General features: G+C 32.6%; 1 protein-coding gene across 5 annotated transcripts in view; it reads right to left on the bottom strand.

The window, feature by feature from the left end:
* Positions 1 to 21846, bottom strand: part of ANKRD17 (ankyrin repeat domain 17) — a 149959-nt gene that overhangs the window by 98913 nt on the left and 29200 nt on the right. The window lies entirely within an intron of this gene.

The following is a 21846-nucleotide window of genomic DNA, read 5'->3' as shown; positions in this document are numbered from 1 at the left end:
AGTTAGTACAGAATTAGAATTATTTCTTCCTTTAATGTTTCAAATAATTCACAGATGAAGCCATTTGGACATGGAGTTTTCTTTGCTGGAGGGTTTTTAATTAGAAATATTTCTCTTAGATATAATATTGTGTTATTTATTGAGTGAAATTTGTTGTCTGTGTTTTTCCCAGAATTGGTCCATTTCATCTCAGTTAAGTTTGTTGGCAAAGTTATTCATAATAGTCCCTTACTAATCTTTCAATGTATAAAGGTGGGATTCTTTTTTAACTGCTGATATGAGTAACCTGTGTCTCTCTCTCTCTCTCTCTCTCTCTCCCCTTCCCCAACAGTCTGATTAAAGCTTTATCAGTTTTAATGACTCTTTCAAAGCACCGTCAGTTTCATTTTCTTCATTATTTTTGTTTTCAATGTCTTTGATTTCTATTTTTATCTTTATTATTATCTTTATTCTGCCTCCTCTGATCTTATATGTTCTTTTTTGCAGTTTCTTAAAGCAGAACTCTAAATCACTGATTCGAAAACCCTTTTCTAAAAAACAAGCATTTAATGTCATAAATTTCCCTCTAAGCACTGCTTTTGCTGCATACCACAAATTCAGATATACTTCATTCAATTAAAAATATTTTTTAATTCCTCATGTGGTTTCTCCTTTGAACCATGTATTATTTTTAAGATGTGTTGTTTAATTTCCAAATATTTGGGGATTTTCCAGAGATCTATTTTTTATTCTAGTTTAATTCCCCATGGTCAAAGAGCTTTTTTTTTTTTGGAAGCCCAACATGGGGCTTGAACTCGCGACCTTGAGATCAAGACCTAAGCTGAGATCAGGAGTTGGATGTTCAACTGACTGAGCCACCCAGGCTCCGCTCAAAACAAAATATTAAAACTTTTGAAGTTCACAGAAATTTTAAATAAAGTTAATATAAAGATAATTGACAAAAAGTCATACCGCACCAGAACCAAATAGTGAAAATGGTAAATTTTGTTATGTACATATTACCATAAAAAATCAGGAAAAAAATAATTGTTGATCTGCAGATTCTACTCTTCAATATTCAACAAATTTAAGAAGGAAGTTAAAAAATCAATTAAAAAAGATTGCTGGAATCAATATTTCTTTTAAATTCAACAAAGAAAGAAAAAACATGAATGCTCCATTGCAAAAATCCTAAAATTTTGAAGGAGTAAAGTATCTTAAAGATAACCTCATCAAAATAAGAAGTTATTCTCACGGTTATATCTTGAACACTTGTATCTTTTTCTAACTCTGAAGTTTCACATTTTATTAACATCTAGCCTCTCTAATTCTATCATTTTGTTATTATTCTCTATTAAATCTGCTCTAAACTGTATTCTAGGGCCCTAAATCTTTCCTCTTTCATTCAGCCTATCTGTTCTCTTATGGATCATTTTTTCCTGTCCAGTTCATCATTAAATGTGCCCATCATCTTGAGTATTTTCTTTTTTCTTTTTTTGATTTTGCTTTTTTGTTTTTCCAAGTATTTTCTGATCAGGCCCTTTTGGAGCTTCTCTTCCTTGGTCAAGTCATTCAAATACTGTTATGTTCCTCCATTCCACCTTCAGCTTTTTATTTAACCTAGCAGGGTAATGTCATCTATAAACACAAGTTTTAACTATGACCTATTCTACTGATAACTTTGAAATATTTTTCTCTCCCAAACAGACTTCTTTGCTGAGCTTCAGTTCTGTATTATCTGAACTGCTAATATTTCTTTCTGGATGTGCTACAGATACATCAATTAAGCCTATCTTAAAATATTATCTATCTTTTTTTCTTCCTCATCTCCAAGAAAAGTGAGCTCTTCTTCCTCCAGGATTTTCTTCTCAGAGGAAAGTATAGAGCCTTGCCTTTACTATCTTGATCTTCTCATTGGTTCCACTGATCAAAGATAATACTCTACAGAGGGCAGCAAAGCAGAAGATTTCTAATAGACTATCATTACCCAAATAAACGATTGAACCCTATCTTAAATTTCATATATAAGTAATTTATATATAGAGAGAGAAAATATCTAAATCTTAAACAAGGGGCGCCTGGGTGGCTCAGTCGTTAAGCATCTGCCCTCGGCTCAGGGCGTGATCCCAGGGTCCTGGGATAGAGCCCCGGCATCGGGCTCCCTGCTTTGCTGGGAGCCTGCTTCTTCCTCTCTCACTCCCCCTGCTTGTGTTCCCTCTCTTATTGGCTGTCTCTCTCTGTCAAACAAATAAATAAAATCTTTTTAAAAAAATTTTAATCAAGCTCAAATAATAATTAAAAGTCAGATTTCCAAGCATTCCAACTCCCTTTAAAATGTAAATCAGATCTTATCATTCTTTTGTTTAAAACTGTCTATTGGCTCCCATTTCACTTAAATCAGTGCCAAAGTCTTTAGAATGTCTCAAGATGGCAAAGATAATTATGTTTCAATCACTTACGTAACCCAAACTCCAAGAACAGGATAGGTACTCAAAATATTTGCTAAATGAATAACTTCAAAGTTGGGTGAAATCCAATAGAAAAGAATATTCTTGACACCAAACATTATTGAGTACAAATAACATTAGAATACTAGAGACCTGCTCTTTTGTAGTGAGTATATATGTACAATACTTGATAAATTTCAGCAATTACCAAAACAGATAATTGCTATTACAGCAAATACTTTTCTCTACTTGCTAATTTTATCTTAGTCTAAGGACAGTATATATATCTAGGATATAAGTAAAGTATATATAAAATTCATAAGCCAACCTTTTTCAAGCAAAGTAACAAGATTAAAAATGCATTCCTGGTCTTCAATTCTAAATCCCAGATGTCATTATAAAGAAACCTTTGAAAGGCCAATTTTTTGGGGAGGGAGGGGAAGAGGGGATAGGGACAGAGTGGGAGAGAGAAAGAGAATCTTAAGTGGACTCCATGTCCAGTGCAGAGCCTGAAATGGGGCTCGATCTCACAACCCTGAGATCGTGACCTGAGCCACAATCAAGAGTTGGATACTTAACCAACTGAGCCAGCCACGCATCCCTAGAGGCCACTTTAAAAAAAACTGTCAGTAAATGATTTCACTGTGGTGGTCAAAAATAGATAGCTACACAGAAGAAAACTGAAAACCCCAAGTGTCTTAAAGGTATAGGTGTCTGTGGCTTGAGATACAATCATCATATACAACTGTGACAGTACTTTATCTTACACATCTTAAACTGAAGGGAAGATGTGCTTTGGAAAACTGTGCTAATGACCCAGAACACTGATTTAGTGTTAAAGACATTAATGTTAAATAAAAGTATATGTGAAGAATCAGAATAAAAGTATTTTATAAAATGTTAAGAGTGGACAAGATGCAATATTTTTCAAAGTTACTTTATAAAATAGTAGACATTTAAGTAGTTCCTCTATATCCTAATGTTTATATTTAAGTAGCTATTTTACTAGATCCTCTGCTTATTTAGCACCTGACCTCAAGAACCATTTCCAAGGACCGAAATATATTGAACTTTTCCATAACTAAGTTTGCGGGGTTTTTTTGGCATAGCCATATAAAATGCTCACAACATTATTCAAATGGCTTCTTGAAATCACACTGCTCCTTGCAAGCTACCATTAAATAACTCTTATTTTGGAATAATTTTACTAGACATAAATAAAATCACAATCATGAAAATACATGCCCAAGGGAATTCATCATAACTTGCCCCTTCTTGGTTTCCCCACTGAAATCTTACTTTTTTATTCACTGATTTTGTTGTCTGCAGGCAGACAAGCAATAGGCTCATGGTTTGAGTCACAGAGTGTTTCCACAAAAGACCTGTCTTCATCCTAGGGATAGGATTATTTTGCAGCTGGCTTAAGCAAATAGGAAATTAAAATATCTTAAATGATTAAAGATTAAAAATTAATTATTCAAAGTATTAAAAGAATCTTCATGAGGAATTTAATGGATATTGTTTAGCTAATTGATTTAGACATGAGTCTCAATGATACGATCAGTAACTCCTGGTTGGTAGGGTCTATGTCTGGGTCTATGTCTACATCATCTCTGTTTTCACCACAGCACTTTATACATCACAGGTCATAAATAAATGCTGGTAAAATTTAACACAAAAAGCACATTTTATTTCCTGCACTTAAAATGTTTGAAAGAAATTAATATTCAATTTTCAGAAGGAGATCTATAAATATTCTCTGACCCAAATGTTCTGTTTGCTGCTTATTTAGAACTCAGGATGTATTGTCATTAGCACTCTTTTAGCCCCCAAATCTCCACCAATCACTCTAAATTATGCAGCTCTGAAATAGCTGTTAGATCTTGTGCTGCTAATACATCCCATCTACAGTAAGTTTTCTTATGGTAGAAGGTGGAAAAGCAGATACTATCCAAACACCACTCAAGTCTTATATTCCTACAGTCATGTAGTGAATACTGTCAAACATTATGCAATGCTTATAGCAATAGAGACAATTGTGCTGTAATGCAATAAATGTATCCTGACAAACCTCACATTCTGAAACAGCACATTAAAATAACATGGCTCAGAGAAAAACAGAACTGGGGACATTCAAAACTTATGCAACTGTAATTCAAACGGTAAGAAAAACAAATAACAACTATAATAAAAATACTAGCATACTTAAAAAGACATATTAAGTTCCCACAAATAAGAAACTACAACAGTAAATATGTCATAACTATTAAAAGAAGAGAACCCTGTAACAGGCACTTTCAAGAGAGAACTATTAGCTAAACTAAACCAAGGCAAAGGAATTCAGGTGAATGAGCATCTCAGTAAACATATTATTTACTGTTTGACTTCATGTATTCAACTGCGATTGTATACTTGGCATTCAGCACCTGTTACCTGGTGATAAAGAACTTAAAAATATTGGGAAAAACTGTATGAACCACTGTAAATTCAGAGTTATACTGCCATCATTTCCCTAGCTTTAGAGTATCCATATATACAAACTAAATCAAAACATTTTTGAAACTGCCCCAGAAAAACAAGTGTAAACTAGAAGTGTCCCAGGCAAACTGAAACATATGGGTACTTCATATACCTAATTGTATATAGGCATTTGCTTTATAGAAATATTCAATGGAGAACAGTTTTACTAAAATATCACCAATTTTGATCTATTACCTAGTCATGGTAACAAAATAATATGAATTATCATTTAATTAGCAATAAAAATATATGTCTACATGCTGAAACCCTTAAATGATCCAAATACATCATCTACTTTAGTTTCTCATAGCAAATGAAAATTCACATTTGGTACACTGCTAATGTACTTCAAACAAATTAACTGAAATAACCATCAGTAGTATGTTTCATTTGATAAAGACTTACATTATTTATGGATAGCTCTATTTGACATTCAAAAACTCAAGAATTCCTATGAAATGTGGCTAAATTGTCTACATGGTATACTGACAAAATAGCTTTAAAATATGTACATAGACATAATTTCATCCAAAATCCATATTTTTGTAAAAGAAAAAGAGAAGTGGAATGCTGTCATATAATTCAATATTATACCCTCGAGAATAATTCTTTAGTATAAAAAGTCTAATATCAGAGTAAAAAAAGATAATTTACTTTAGTATACCGCAACTTCACTAAGGAGATTAAACCAAAACTATGTAATTCCTTTTGTTGGACATCTGGCCCCCACCACATTCCCCCAACAAGATCAAACTCATCTTTTACTTCCAAAATAATACTAACACATGTTCCCCATGAATTACATAATAAATTAGATGAAACACGAACAAAACATACTGTAAATTTTAGGAACTATGAAGATTAAACAGCCTGGTTAAGGGAGGTGACCTAAAACTTTTTTTTTTTTTAAAGATTTTATTTATTCATTCGACAGAGCTAGAGACAGCCAGCCAGAGAGGGAACACAAGCAGGGGGAGTGGGAGAGGAAGAAGCAGGCTCATAGCGGAAGAGCCTGATGTGGGGCTCGATCCCAGAACGCTGGGATCACGCCCTGAGCCAAAGGCAACCGCTCAACCGCTGTGCCACCCAGGCGCCCCTAAAACTTTTAACATATAAAAAGATATACAACAATTTGAAGAGTTCATTATCAAAAACTTAACACATAACTCCTATTCCTTAAGGGCAAATTTAAAACAAAGTGGCTGTAGCACATTCTAAAAATTCGCAGTCTCTTCCCAATATACCTCATTCTAGTCTTGGCTCCATTTGCCTCAAATTATTCCTCAAGATTATTACAGAAGTCATCCCCATGCTTGCCCTGGGTCCTTCTCCATAGGCTGCTAAATAAATAATATAGTCTGGTTGTGTTGGGGTGGGAGGTAGGGGGAGGNGATAAAGGAGACAAGGAAAATAAAAGAAGAAAACACAAAAAGAAACACAGAAAGACAGGCACACCTGGTGACTGAGTCAGTTAAGTGTCCAATTCTTGATTTTGGCTCAGGTAATAATCTCAGGGTCGTGAGATCGAAGCCCCACATCAAGCTCAGTGCAAGTCTAGTGGAGATTGTCTCTTTTTCCCTCTTCCTCTCCCCTCCCCTCACTCCCTCTCTCTCTAAAAATAAATAAATAAATAAAATCTTTAAAAAAAAAAAAAAGAGAGAGAAAAAGAAAAAGAAAGAAACCCAGAAGGACAAAGAAAAAGTCAGGCTCCCAGGCACCTCCCGGCAAGAAGTCTTCTAGTTCATTGAAGAAAACACTGTCTCGATTTCCCATTATCTTACACAAAATACCCTCATTAACTCTGCCTCTTCTAATGTCCTTCAAAACATTAACTAGAGCATAGCCCAGGAATTCACAATTACAGTTCCCTCTGTCTGGAATTCACCAAGATTTTCAAATGGCCAGCTTCTTCTCAACATTCACGTTTCTACCTAAATTTGTCAATTCTGAGAGTGATATTTTCTGACCCTATGAACAGTATCTCCTCCTCTCTGTCATGGCCTGCCTCATCACCTTGGCTTTATTTTTTAATGGTATAAATAACTATAAATTGTATTCTTTTCTAGTCAAATTGTACACTGTCTTTCCAACAACAACGTAAATTCTATGAAAGTAGGAACTTCATCTTTTTCACTGCTGCAGTCTAAGCCAAGAACAGTATACAACACCTAGGAGGCAGTCAATAAATATTTCCTGAATGACTACTGTATCACCAAAGATATTTAACTTTGACAAGTCCTTTATTTGGAGACTTGGAAATACATTTCTATGCCTCCTATATTTTTCATCTCCTTAAAACAGTTTCTCACAACAGAGTATATCTATGAAGTGTATCTTTTGCATTTAGAGGAGTACTACTGGAATGAAAATTTATATTGGTTTAGTATATATCCTTTTTGAAGTACAAAAACACTTAACACCAAAAATGTTCTCATGCTAACCGAGATTTACATATATTTTCAATCCATCATGAATTTCAGAATCCAAAGAAAGAAACACAGAAGAGCTTTTGTCTCTATCTGCATCAATTATGTAATAAAACAATTTGGATTACAAAATAAAGAGAGAAGGAACACTTTTCTCCATATTATCTAAATACTGAAAAAGTCTACCATGATAGACTATGGAATCTCCCCATCTGAGAATTTTTAGAAAGCACCAGCCAATTCAAAGGTCTATTTCCATCCAGCATTTAACAAAGAAGCAATTTTACTTCCTTGGTGTTATGGAAGAAACTGTCTGGGTGTAGCCTCAAAACTTCATACACTGAAATCCTATCCCCCAATAATGGCATTAGGAGGTGGAGTCCTTGGGAAGTAATTAAAATTAGATGTCATGAAAGGAGAGCCTTCATGAATGAGATCTGTGCCCTTCTAACAGTCATAAGACAGCTTGCTTCCTTTCTTTGTTCTCTACCACATGAGGGTACAAGCAGTTGGCAGTCTGCAACCTGGAAGGTCTTCACCAGAATCTAACACCATGCTGCCACCCTGAGATCTCAGATGTCCAGCCCCCAGAACCATGAGATAGAAATTTCTGTTTTTTAATAAGGCACCCAGTCTTTGTTCCCTAAGACACTTAGAGAGTTTAGGAACACACTGCTTTAAATTCTCTTTATCCATAGTCTTAGAGCAGAGGTTCTCAACTTTAGCCGTACACTAGAATTAACAACAACAACAACGACAACAACAAAAAGTACTAGTGCCTGGGTCATATCCTCAGATATTGTGACTTTATCATTCTGGGGTTTGGCTTGGGCATAAATGTTTTTTAAGCACCTGAGATGATACTAATGCAAGACCAACGTTAAACTACTGCTTAATAGATAAGAATTAATAGCTACATCAGGAAAGTTTTATTATAGTTAGATTAAAAATAACTTTTCTTAATTGAAAGGCATTTGATCATTCTGCCTGCCATTAGCTTTGTTTATATTCAAAAATAGCCAAACACTTTATAAGTTACATAGAAGACATCAGAATTTTTGTTTCTCATGCCTTCTCTTGGGTATTAAACAAACACTTCAAAATACCCGCACTCGGCACTATGCTAACCACTGATGAGGAAACTAGATTCCTGTACTCTTATAACCAGGCATCAATCTTTAAAAAATTTTAAAAAAAGAAAGAATGGAAGCCAGAAGACAAAAGAAAGACACTTTTAAAGCGTTGAAAGAAAAAAAAAATTCTTTCAATCAGGAATACTTTATGCAGTGAAAATATACTTCAAACATAAGGGGAAAGAGACATTTGCGGGCAAAATGTGAGAGAAGGTGTTGCCAGCAGACCTGCGCTACAAAAAAAAAAAAAAAACGAAAAAAAAAAAAACAAAAAAACAAAACATTAAGGGAAATAATCCAGGTGAATGGAAATTATTCAAGTAGATACTTGATGAAACTGGATTCATGCAAAGTAATGAAGAACATCAGAAATGATATAAAAACAGGGGTCTTCTTTCTCCTTGTTAAAAAAAAAATACCTTTAAGTAATAATCTATTCCAGAGATTCACCATGCATACAAAAATAAAATATATGACAATAATCACACAAGAAACATAAAAGGAGAAATAAAATACACTCGTGTAAGGTTTCTAACATTATATGTGAAGTGGTATATTACGTGAAGGTAGCTATAGTTAAAACATGTATATTACAAACCCAAAACAATCACTCAAAAAAATAATAAAAAGAGGTAATCAGGCAATACAGGTGATAAAATGAAATACTAAAAGTAATCAAAAAAGAGACATGAACAAAGGAAAAAAGTAGCAAAACAACAAATGGGACAAACAAAACAATTAGCAAGATGGTAATTTCAAACATAAAATATTGATAACTACCATTAAGTAAAAATGAACTAAATACACCAATTAAAAGGCAGAGATTGACAGTCAGGATAAAAAGGCAAGAGCTAACTATATGCTGTCTACCAGAAACATACTTCAAATATAAAGACAAAGACAAAGAGGTTAAAAGCATGCAGAAAGATGTACTATGAAAACATTGGTTGTTTCAAAGCTGGTAAAGCTATTATCAGACAAAGCAGAATCCAGACAAAATCAGGAATACTAACAAAGATAACAAGGGACATCTAATTACATAAAAGGATCAATTTAGCAAGAAGATATAATAATCCTAAACGTTTATATACCTCATAACACAGCTCCAAAATACATGAAGCAAACACTAATGGATCAAAAAGAAAAAATGAGCTACTCCACAATTACAGATGAAAATTTCAAAACTCGTTTATCAATAATTGACAGAACAAATACACAGAATATCAGTAAGGATATAAGAGACTTGATTATTATTAACCAACATAATCTAACTGACATTTATGGAATACTCACCCAACAACTGCAGAAAACATGCTCTTTTTAAGTGTGCATGGAACATTCACCAAATGGACTATATTTTGGACAATGAAACAAGTTTCAATACATTTTTAAAAACTGAAAGCAGAGTATATTCTCTGACCACACATATTTAAATTGGAAACCTGTAGCATCCCAAAATATTACAAATGAAATATGCTGTTTTTAATAACTCACAGAACCTTTCTGCAGAAGAGGTCCTCATCTGAATCACAAATGACCAAACATGATTTGAGTGACTATTTTCTCAATTCTCCCAAGAATGATAAATAATCATTATTATTCTACATGCACAGGAAAGAGAGATGTCTTAAGAATTAGAGCTTAATTCGCCCATAAAACCCCAGGTGAGAAAGGCAGACTAAGTCAAAGAGGAAATCACAAGGGAAATTATACAACATTTAGAGCTAAATGATAATGAAAATACAGCACATCAAAATTTGTAGTATATATATAAGTAAAGCAGTACATAAAAGACATTTATAGCTTTTAATACTCATAGCAGAAAAGAATAAATGTTAAAAACAGTAATCTAGGCTTCCACTTAAAGTAACTACAGTAAGAAGAACAAATTAAATACAAAGAAAGTACAGAGGAGGAAATGTAAGAGCAGAAATTAATGAAATAGAAAATGAACACAAAAACTGATGACATGAAATAAAAAACTTAAAGTTTATCAAAAATAAAGTTGACAAATTTCATATTAAACTATGCAAGAAAAAAAAAGAGAAAATGTAAATTACCAGAACCAGAATTGAAAGAAGGAACACTATTATAGCTCTTACCATCATTTAAACCACACAAGACTATTATAAACAACTCCAATTCATTCAACAACTTAGACTGAAATAGGTTCCTTACAAGATTTACAAATTACCAAAACTGACAGAGAAAAAAAGCTAAATAGCTCTATATACATATCTATCGAAGAAACTGAATTTTTAATTAACAATATTCCCACAAACAAAACACTAATTGCAGACTACTTCACCGGTCAATTCAATCAAATATTCATTTATACACAAGCATTTAGAAAACAGAACAGAAAGATACACTCCCAGTCACTTTATGATGCTAACATCTTTCTGATACAAAAAACGGTCAAAGGTTTTATTCAAAAAAGGAAACTAAAGAACACTATGCCTTGTGAAGAACAATAATCCTTAATAATACACAAGTAAATCAAACCTGGAAGTATCCAAAAAGGGGTCATATATGATAACCACAATGGGGTTTATTCCAAGAATACAACACTGGCTTAAAATCTAAAAGTTAATTTACGTAATTTACATAATAACAGAATAAAGAAGGAAAATAATAAGATCATCTCAAAAGATACAGACAAAAGTACCTGACGATACAATGATAAAAATTTATAGCAAATTAGTAATAGAAGAGAACATCTCACAGATATGGGAATCAAAACAAAAATAAAAACAAAAACAAAATACTACAGTGCTGAAAGAAATTAAAGAAAATGTAAATAAATGGTCATCTTGTGGACCAACATTATGTCAGCTATCCAAAACAAATTTAAAGTCTTATTTGGCCAAAAACCCACCAGTTTGCAACCTCTGCTGTGGATGTTCTAAATTTTATCCTTGAAACAAACTGGACCATCAGAAAACTGAGTACTCAGACTACATTTTTTAAAAACCCAATTGCATTTTATCGTAAATCCTAGGCTTGCATTCTATAGAAACAATATGAAGCTTGCCTGTTTTTGGAATGCTGAAGACATTATCTACTATAACATGAAGTACCTCCATTATGGGGGGCCCAAAAAGAAATTATTTCTGAGACCTAAAGTGCACAAAACATACCAGTTTTCCGGATCATCTAGTAGGCCTATGGAACTTATGGACAGTCCAAACCTTGAAACTCATCAAATTTCCAATTTGGCTCTGGTCGCTAGCTAATTTGATCTAAGTTTAGTAATCGCATACTGTTTATGCATTTCTGTATACTACTTTTATCTGGTCTCAATTTACTAATTTTGCCATTTGTACTTTTAGAGTATATACTCTTATAAGCTACTTCAAATTCTTTTGCAGGATGAAGTATCTTTTACATAAAGACATAAGTAATTTTTTAAAATTTAACAAGAGCCAAGGTAGCCATATGAGAGAATTTCCATTTAATCAAAGACATAATAGAGATCATATAATATTTTAATGTACGCAGTTTCGTAACTTTCTGAGAACACTAAATGGTGGGACATAATGAACTTGAAAGGGAGACTAGAGAGGAAACCCTAGGAAAAGAGCAGAACGTTGAAACAGATAGTGAAGAGGGTAGCCAGTAGACAATGTGAGCAGTAACAGAATATTAGAAGGCAATGTAAAGGGAAGAAGTTCAGAAAAAATATAGTAAAGATAAAGATGGGTGGGTAGAAAGAAGTCAAGTAATAGATCAAGTGCAAAAAATGAGTTTGGATTTGATTCTTTAATGTGAAATTAAGCAGTAAAACAGGTCATAAAGCTTTTGAAATATATGGGACCAATATATCAAACTTTCTGTTTGGAAGTTATTAAAGCCAATAGTTTAAGAGGACTAGTTATAGATTTTTTTACATCTAGAAGGGATCACAGAGAATCTATATGGTATAACTTAACTTTAGAGAGTAAGAAAACCAAGAATAAAAAAATATTTATTTCAAATAACATACAAAGATTATATACCATAAAACTGTAACCTACTGATCCCCTCGGTTGATTCGATTAGTATGAATGACTTTTTCTTCTTCCTCATTCCATGTACAGTATACACCTAAGCAAGGCTAAGAGTTCAAAGAACTTCTAAAGGGAAAAAGATAGGTGGCTCCTTCACTATACAATACCTCAAATTAAAATGAGAAACAAACATTTATTTAACTGCTCAATATACAATGCTAAGTCACGAAAAACACCAAGAGGAATAAAACTACTCACAGAAAATCATATGATAACACTATAAATTCAAGACAATAAAAAACCCCATTAAATTTAATTTTAAAATACTTAAAAATCAATGTCAACATAATTCAGCACTCACTTACTTTAGAAAGGGTTTGTATTTATAATTCATAAAATATTTATAAAATGATGGTTCACCTGCCAAGATATTTTTAAATGACATATGTGGGGCTTAATCTTAGTATTTTGGTTCTTTAAATGGATAGTTTTATGGGAGAGCAACTTTCTACCCACTGTTGTCTCCATTTACTTTATTTCACAGAGAAAACTAAAAACAGGACACAGAAACTGAGAAAGATATTTTGAGAAAATAACAAAATATTATACAAATGTGACAAAATATTAAGAAGGAAAACTTTCCAATATGTGTGAACACTTAAACCAGTATGTTTCTGGAAAATCCTTACCAGAATTTCCTAATGAAATATAAGAATTTAAAAACTCTACTTCTCAAACTTGCTGAAACAGTTCACACAAATATATATTGGTCTTTGTTATGATGACAGGGCATAAATTAAAAATGCAGAACATGTGACAAGGACTGGGGAAGTGGCAAGAGGACAAATTCAAGGTTAGAACTAGCTAAGGATAAACACTAGCTAGAGGAATGAGAAGGTCAACAAATGAGAATATCTGTGTGAAATCAAAGAGTCAGGTTGACTACAATATCCAAACATCAAGTAGAGGATCAGAATGTAGACAATTTGTAGAAGGAAAAAAAAAAAAATCAAATGAAATGAGCAGCAGGTATCCAAACTCAAAGAGGCTAAATCATTAAAGGTCAGAAACTAAACAAAAATTAAGACAGCAGAGAAAACCAACAAGCCGTTTAACACTGGTTCAACGCTGTTCCTCATCTCAACAATCCTCTAGAACTTGGAAGCAGGGAGAAGCGTTATTAGCATTTGAGAAGTGGAAAAGACAACAGATGTACAGATGTTACTGACATTCCTCGTTTCCTATGGGAACTCATGATTTCAATGCCAATTTCAAAATTAAACTGTGGCAAAAATGTAGGGCATACAAAATACACAGGTTTATATAAATACAAAAGAAACGTATAAATTAGATTTTAAATAATATTATTTTGCTAGTAGGCAAAGGAATTTGAAACAAACAGCTTAGCCTTTGGATAATCAAGATATACATTATCTGAATCTAATTTTTCATTTTCATAGACAATATAAAACAAATCTAGTCCCACAGAAAGCAACTTCTCTTGACTGGATGAAAACCAGCTGGCACCTGTCATAGGACACAGAAAAGAAGCCAATAGCTTTTAAAATGAAAAATATTCAAGGGGCACCTTGGCTTGGTTGGTTGAGCATCAGACTCTTGGGTTTGGGCTCAGGTCATGATCTTTCTGGTCAGGAGACAGAGCCCCACATTGGGCTCCCTGCTCAGCGGGGAGACTGCTTCTCCTCTGCCTCTCCCCCTGCTCTCCCATTCTCTCTGTCTCTCAAATAAATCAATCTTTAAAAAAATTATCAAATTTGACAACTACTTTATATATGTTTCATTTGCTAAAATATGAGTATTCAAATAAATTTATGAAATGCTTTCCTAATTATTCAATAGAATCATAACAAGACATGAAAGAATTTACAAATCCATTTCAGTTTTTAATAATTGTCTTTATCAAAATCAAAAGTGTTACTATTTAGGGGTGCCTGGGTGGCACAGCGGTTGGGCATCTGCTTTCGGCTCAGGGCGTGATCCTGGCGTTATGGGATCGAGCCCCGCATCAGGCTCCTCTGCTATGAGCCTGCTTCTTCCTCTCCCACGAGCCTGCTTCTTCCTCTCCCACTCCCCCTGCTTGTGTTCCCTCTCTTGCTGGCTGTCTCTATCTCTGTCGAATAAATAAATAAAATCTTTTTTTTAAAAAGTGTTACTATTTAATGTTATTCTACAAGAAAAACCATTTTCTACTTATTTCTAGCTTCTCCTTTCACTAAACTTCACTTCAGAGTCCTCAAACTCCTTTTTCATAAATTCTGAATGACTAACCTAGGACTTAAAATTTTAAGCAATTATTTAAAATTCCACACGAAGTTCTTCCCACTCCTTAAACCTGCTTTATTATAGTTGAAGGGTAGAGAAATCCTAAAGGGAGTGTCAAAAAAGATTAAAGAAGTTGGGACTATGTGATGAACTAAGAAATTTGATAAAATGGTAAAGGAAAACATTTGAATCAAATAGACTTATATCTTAGTTTTATGTCCTTCCTGATTTTGAACTTGGGCAATATATTATAAACTAGTAGTTACTCAAGTGTGGTCCACAACATCCCTGGGGATCCCTGACTTTTCCAGAGGATTTGTGAGGTCAAAACTATTCTTATAATACTAATATGTTATTTGCCTGTCTTACTGTGTTGACACTTGCACTGATGATATAGAAATAATGGTGAGTAAAACTTCTGGCTCCTGAACATGAATTGAGGCCATGGTACCAACCATATAATCTTTTCTGCCAGGCACTCATAATTTTAACGAAGGGGGGGGGGGGCAGGAGAGAAAGCCAGTTTTCATTATGAAGCAGTAAACAGTATTAATTTTTAAATTTCCAACCTTGAATCTATGACATTTTAATATCCTTTGTGACAAAATAGAAAACATTTCTGCTACGTACCTATGTATGGTGGTTATCTCAAGACAAACACTTGTGTAAATGTGAGCTAAACCAATAGCTTTTTTTCGTGGAATATCGGATTTACCTGAGACAGACTATGGTTATTCATATTAACTGGCAGACATTTTCTTAAAAACGAATGAAGTGAGCCTGTCATTTCAAGGAAAAGAACTCACTTTCTTTGTCATCAATGACAAATTCAAGCCTTCAAGAAAAAATGAGAATTTTGGAAAATTTATCCCTGACACTATGAATGTGATAGCTTCCCAGTTTTTGACTTTTTAAGTGGTAATATTAGCAAATGTATTTTTTTTTTACACTGCAGAATGAAATGTAGCAATATCTGGGAGTCATTATGTTAAAACTCATTTTCCAAATGACCAATGTATGACGTTACAAACTCATGTATGAGGTATAAGATCCATTCAAAATGTGCACTAAACCAGTGGATTTTAATCTAACCAAGTTCAGAAAATTCTCTGATAACGTTTCTTTTATACTCCACACTGAAACTAACCTCTAGGAAACTAGTATTTGTGTAGTTTTAGGAGTGATATCAAAAGAAAATATCCATAATTATCTGAAAGCATTATTAAAATATTCTTCCTTTTTTAATCCTCATGTAAGTGTAAGATCAAATTTTCTTCTTAGACTTCCTCCAAAATAATGTATTACAATAGATTGACTATAAAAGCAAACGTGCATCTAGTTATCCTCTATCAAGCCAGACTTCAGAAATAGTTGTAAAAATGCAAAACAATGCCACCCTTCTCACAGTTTTCTTTTCTTTCAGAAAAGTTATTTTTCAGAAAAGTATGTTAACATGTAATGGGTTTATATTAATTATTTTTAAATGAATAAATGTCAATGTTTTTAAATTTTCTTAATTTTAATTTCTAATATAATTATTGATAAAATATAACTCTCATAAACAAAGATCCTAGTAAGTCCCCAATTATTTTTAAGAATGTAAGAGAGTCTTGAGATCAAAAAATCTGAGAACTGCTACTATAATCATCTCTAAGGCTGAAGTTTTCTTGGTCTGTCAAATGGGGGATGATATTAACATAAAATAGTACATGAGAGTTATCATCACTTTAAAAAATTGCTAATAGTCAAGTATTAACTATGTGCTAAGTGCTGCGCTAAATGTTTATACCAATTATCTCATTTATTCCTTATAAACATTCTAGGAAATGGATACCTACCTCTTCAAAGTCATTTACAGGATTAAATAAAACAATGCTTGTGGTATACTTGGCAGAGTCCCTCTGTATAATAACTTAAAATTTTAATAAATGGCAACTACTGTGCTCAATTACTACTGCCACCATAAAAGTATGTGGGTATCCAATGTACAACATATATCCATATATAACCAGCTAGTTAGAAGCCTGATTCTATCCAAGACAAAATTATTAATGACCGATATTGATCTAACCACGTATTAAACCAAAAGTTATCTGATGGACAATTAACGTTTATGAACACCTCCTGATAGTTCTTTGTCTTTGAAAATCTAGAAGCTATATAAACCAAATATCAGTGGTTAAGCAGAACTGTGATGCTCACCAACTCTGTAGTGACCAATCCATTTCCTATCAGAGTGAGTTCTTTAGTCAAGTATCAGAACAAGGACCCCTAACAATGCAGAACCAGGAAAGTGCCAATGTTTTCACATGTATATGCAGATAATACATGATGCAGACCTTTCCTAATTCCCACACCACAGCATGCATTAACCACTGCACTATGATGGATTAACATGGGACTAGTGGCATCTGGACAACCCTGCCTTTACTCTCATATGAAGTAATAGATTAATTCACACACTTCTAGTTAAACTATATTTTTGCAAGCTGTCTGGAGCTTTCATAGTCTACTAAAACATCAGTCTTCTTTACAGGGATTATAAACTAGTATAAGTGTATCTTTTAGCTATCCTCTACTATTCCCCCAAGCTTCCCCCAAAGTTGGTATATGAAAGCAATGTTGCAACTTCTGCCCCTCCCTCCAAGATAATCACAATTTTCAAATAAAAATATTCATAATGCATAATATAGCAGGGACATGAATGTGTGTATGTAGACTATATGCAAGCATATATATGTGTTCTATGTGTGTTCTATACACATCCACACATATACAACATACTGATTTAAATGTCAATAGAAAAATCTTTAAGGACAAAAAGTAGAAAACAGGATCCAGGACACTTTCTGGACAGTCCAACATTCATAAATAAACCTAACAATTACATAGATAAGCATAAAAAAGATAACCTACAGGTGCTTAAATTAAGGAAAATATGTGCTTAGATAAAGGAAAATATATGCTTACTGAAAAATTCTGAATGATGAAAACATGGGTTTCAAATTATTCAAACGAACAAATGAAGTAAAATACTAGTATTCAAATACATAGTTGAATATACCCTGAATTCAAGAATACTTAAATACCAACGGCAGACATTTTGTCTTCTGAACTTTTAGTTTGTGAAGCAAAATTAGCTAGACTAATTTCATTGAATTTCAAGTACCTAGCACACTGAAGGTACTCAATAAATACTGGAGTGAAATTATAAGATTCAATTTGTTCAACATGTCTAATCTTTCCAAAACCTCCTAATGAATGGAAAATGTTACTTATATCAATTCAAAAATGTACATATTTAACTAAACTTTTGTCTCCAGATCAACTCATACTTATGTCCTAAGAGTTACTCCAATTCTTCCTTGTAAAAAATGTTACCATGGTTATACGAAATATAGAACTTTAGAAATCCATTGAAGATTTACTGTTACAAATATAAATGATGTGCATTACACAAACCAATATATTCTATAGAATAAAAAGACATATAGCAAGTACCTGTTCAAAGAGTCTACTTCATGGAGATTTTATATACTACTAAAAATAATTTTCATGGTAAACAGGAAGTAGATTGTCCCTGTTTGAACTAAAATGCACTATTTACCATCAGCCCATCATGCTGACAAATCAAAAGGAAAAAACTTCCCTGCAACTCTTTAAATCTTATTTAAAAACAAAAACAAAAGCAAAAAACCCTCTGATGTCATGATAAATATAGAGTAAAAAATGGTTTCATAATAAATCTACTTCCTTAATTTAGTTCTACCCTAAAGTATTCAGCCAAATGCTCAACTCACTGGATCTTTCTTTAAGGAACAGAGTTGGAGTTTTTAGCTTACATACAACAACCTATAAAATCAAGTACAGATGCAGCTTAGAAACCATGGCTTTGGTCTGATGAAGGAACAAGACTGGGCATTAGAGTTACTATACTTAATACTGTAAATATTCTTATTTTCATAAAATTGCTACTTTTTTAAAATAAAAATTTATCAAATGTTATACCCTGAAGAAAGCATACTGAATTTAATTAAGATAAAAATATTTGTGAAATTTTCTCATTTGTAAAATAATTCTTACAGAAAACTATTAAACTGGTTCAAGTATAAGCAATAAAACTAGAATATATGTAATCAAGTTTCTGAAATATCCTCTCATATGATTCATGTTTTCATATAAAGAGCTATATACAAAGTATTTGGTTACACAAATTTGGAACATACAAAAAAAAGTATGGAGGACTATTTCTTCTCACTGATCTAAGTACTAAGATACATTATTACATATGACCTATAGGAAAAGCATCAAAATTTTAAAATTATAATCCTGTCTCAGCAAAAATAACATTAACTAATTTAAGAAAGAGAGAGAAAGAGATTTATATAGACTCCTAACCCTTTTCTATCATCTCTATTGGGCTATTTTCCCAAGTATAAGTTAAGGTGAGCAAAAACAACACAAACATTTGGTTCAGAAAAGAAAATTACTGACTGGATTATTTGGATAATTTAAATAAAGAAGTTATTCAATTTAATCCACTATTTTGGGCAGCTGAGAAGCAATGATATTAAGCTAAAAACAACCTTTTCCAGTTTGATTATAAGTTTTAGAAACTTACAGTATTTTACTTAAGATTTTGAAGATCACTTAAAAATTCAAATTAAATACATATGGGTATATATAATAAATTACAATTTAAAAGGTAAACTATAGCATTATGAGAATTAATCTGCACTATATTCACTGATACTGATTTTTTTTCTTTTTACTAAGATTTAATAAGAGCGCCTTCAAGAAATTTATGATTCAAAGGACCAAGTTATACTTGAAGACAGAAAAAAATAGAAGAGGTCCAATGTTTAATGTAAATAAGCAGAAATCTACATAAAATTCCAGATGTTCAATAAAGTCACAAAGATGAACATTATGGTGACAAACTTAAAATAACTCAGTATTAGGTATAATAACAAAATTGTCACTGTGGTATAAAGACAAACTTCATTATTCATTATTGGACATTTATACAAGGAGTTAAATCTTTTCAAAAGAAGAAGAAAAAATTTTCTGGAAAGCCTGCAGTGTAAAATGCTACTCACTTGCAATATGAGGTACTTTAAAAAATGGTACATTTAGCTCCAGAGCTAACACGTTTATTCTCTTAGGTCATTATGACTACCTGTGATTTTGGAAAAGAAGTATATTTTATTAATACGTGGTAATTTTTCTCATTTAGTCTGACAATTATTGACAAGTAGTTAAATTAAATAATATAAATAAAGAGAAAACTACTCAGTATGGTTTAATGCAACAGGTATATGGGAAACAAACTGAGATTGAAAATTAGAAAATACAAAGTTACAGAGGTTATTTTAATAACTAGTAATATGAACAAATTACATAACATTAAACCTAACATTAAACAATTTTAGTGGAAATAATGAAGAGCCAATTGCTAAGACAGTATTAAAAAAACCTATATAAAAGGCACAAAATTATGCTCAAGAGGGTTTTTCCCAGAAAATAAATAAGACTTGTAAAATCTGTTATATACTGAAATTTTAAATGGCTAAAGAAAACAACAAATAGATTTATTGTAATCTGTAAAGTACTGCTCTTTAAAATCCACACAGAAATTAAAAAGTATGTTAAAATGTACTACCAGAACTTTATAATCTCATCAGACTTGTTTAAACTGAACAACTAAGTCATGTGACCACTCCTAATTACTGAAGTTCCTTGATGAAAGTACATACCACTATTTCTAAGTAGGTAATTCATACCATTTCTAAGAAAACTCAGTAGTATTAAAAAAAAATAAAGAAAACTCAATAGCATCAAAGTTTAAAAAGAGAGAGAAAGAGAGAAAAGAATGGAAATTAACCAGAGGATTCAACTCAGACAATAAGCTTTTAGGAGAGGGGGAAAGAGTATGTTGGCAGGTGTCTGCAAGGAGCAAGATAATACAATGGCATCAGTTTTCATTCTGCAGAACAACCATGAGACTTGCTGCAATGTCAGCTCCAAGCACACACTGAGGGACTCCAGAAAATCCTCATTGATCATGCAGCACTTTATAATGCGCATAGGCTTTTTTTCTCCTGCTAACCCCGCCTAGCTTCCCTTTGCAGCCTATTTTCCCAAGGCCTCTTCCCCTAATACAATCTCCTCCTGAAGACAGTGAAATATTTAACAAATTGTCTTAACAGTGTAGGTATTAGGAATACCACTCACCATCATGAGCCTCTTTATCTTAATTAGGCAGTATTTTTTTCTTAATGAGGGAGGAAAATACTCTACACATCCATAGATTTAAAAATGGGCATTAAATGTATCTATACCTACAAATACAAATGTTTGATAGTTATACTACAACCAAGGCCAAAGCCCATTATAGTTTCACTTTGACATGTATTTCCTGGAACTGATTTATACTCAAATAGGTTCTTATAAAATTGAGACAACCAAGGAAAAAAAGAAAATTAATTTACAATTCTCATGACTCAAAATGCAGATTTTTATTGTGAGCTCTCAAGCATTAATGCCTTAAATTTTAGGGTCTTTTATTTTTTAACTTAATAATTTATTTTATAATATCAAAGTCACATGAAAAATCCAGAACCAGAATGTACCAGCTAAATTAAGCAATCAGATTGATATATATGCTTAATTTTACTCTAGAAACGAAAATAATCAGCTGATTTTAATAGTTAACAGCAAGCAGAGCTTTGGGCTTAAATATGTAAATGAATTCTAACACATATGATACTAAACCTACTCAAAGCTGCTTTGTAGACCCCACCTTCTAATGAGTTAATCTAAAGGTCACCACCAGCCAACGTTTTTTTATTAAGCCCGAGGCCCTTTCTTTTTTTTTTCCCCCCATCAAACATATATTTACAATTTACAAAACATGAAGTTTAAACAAAATAATTCTAGACTTGTTTAATAATCATGTGAACCAGACTGGCACATTCTCACAAGGAATAAGCTTTTATGCTCTGTCTCTCTTTGCTCTCTCCTCTAATCTATTCATCTGTAAAATAATTCCGGCAGATAAGATTTCTTT

This window comes from Ailuropoda melanoleuca, chromosome 11 (genome assembly GCF_002007445.2).
Source record: "Ailuropoda melanoleuca isolate Jingjing chromosome 11, ASM200744v2, whole genome shotgun sequence".
Taxonomy (NCBI): Eukaryota; Metazoa; Chordata; class Mammalia; order Carnivora; family Ursidae; genus Ailuropoda; species Ailuropoda melanoleuca.
This window is presented reverse-complemented; position numbering and strand designations above follow the sequence as displayed.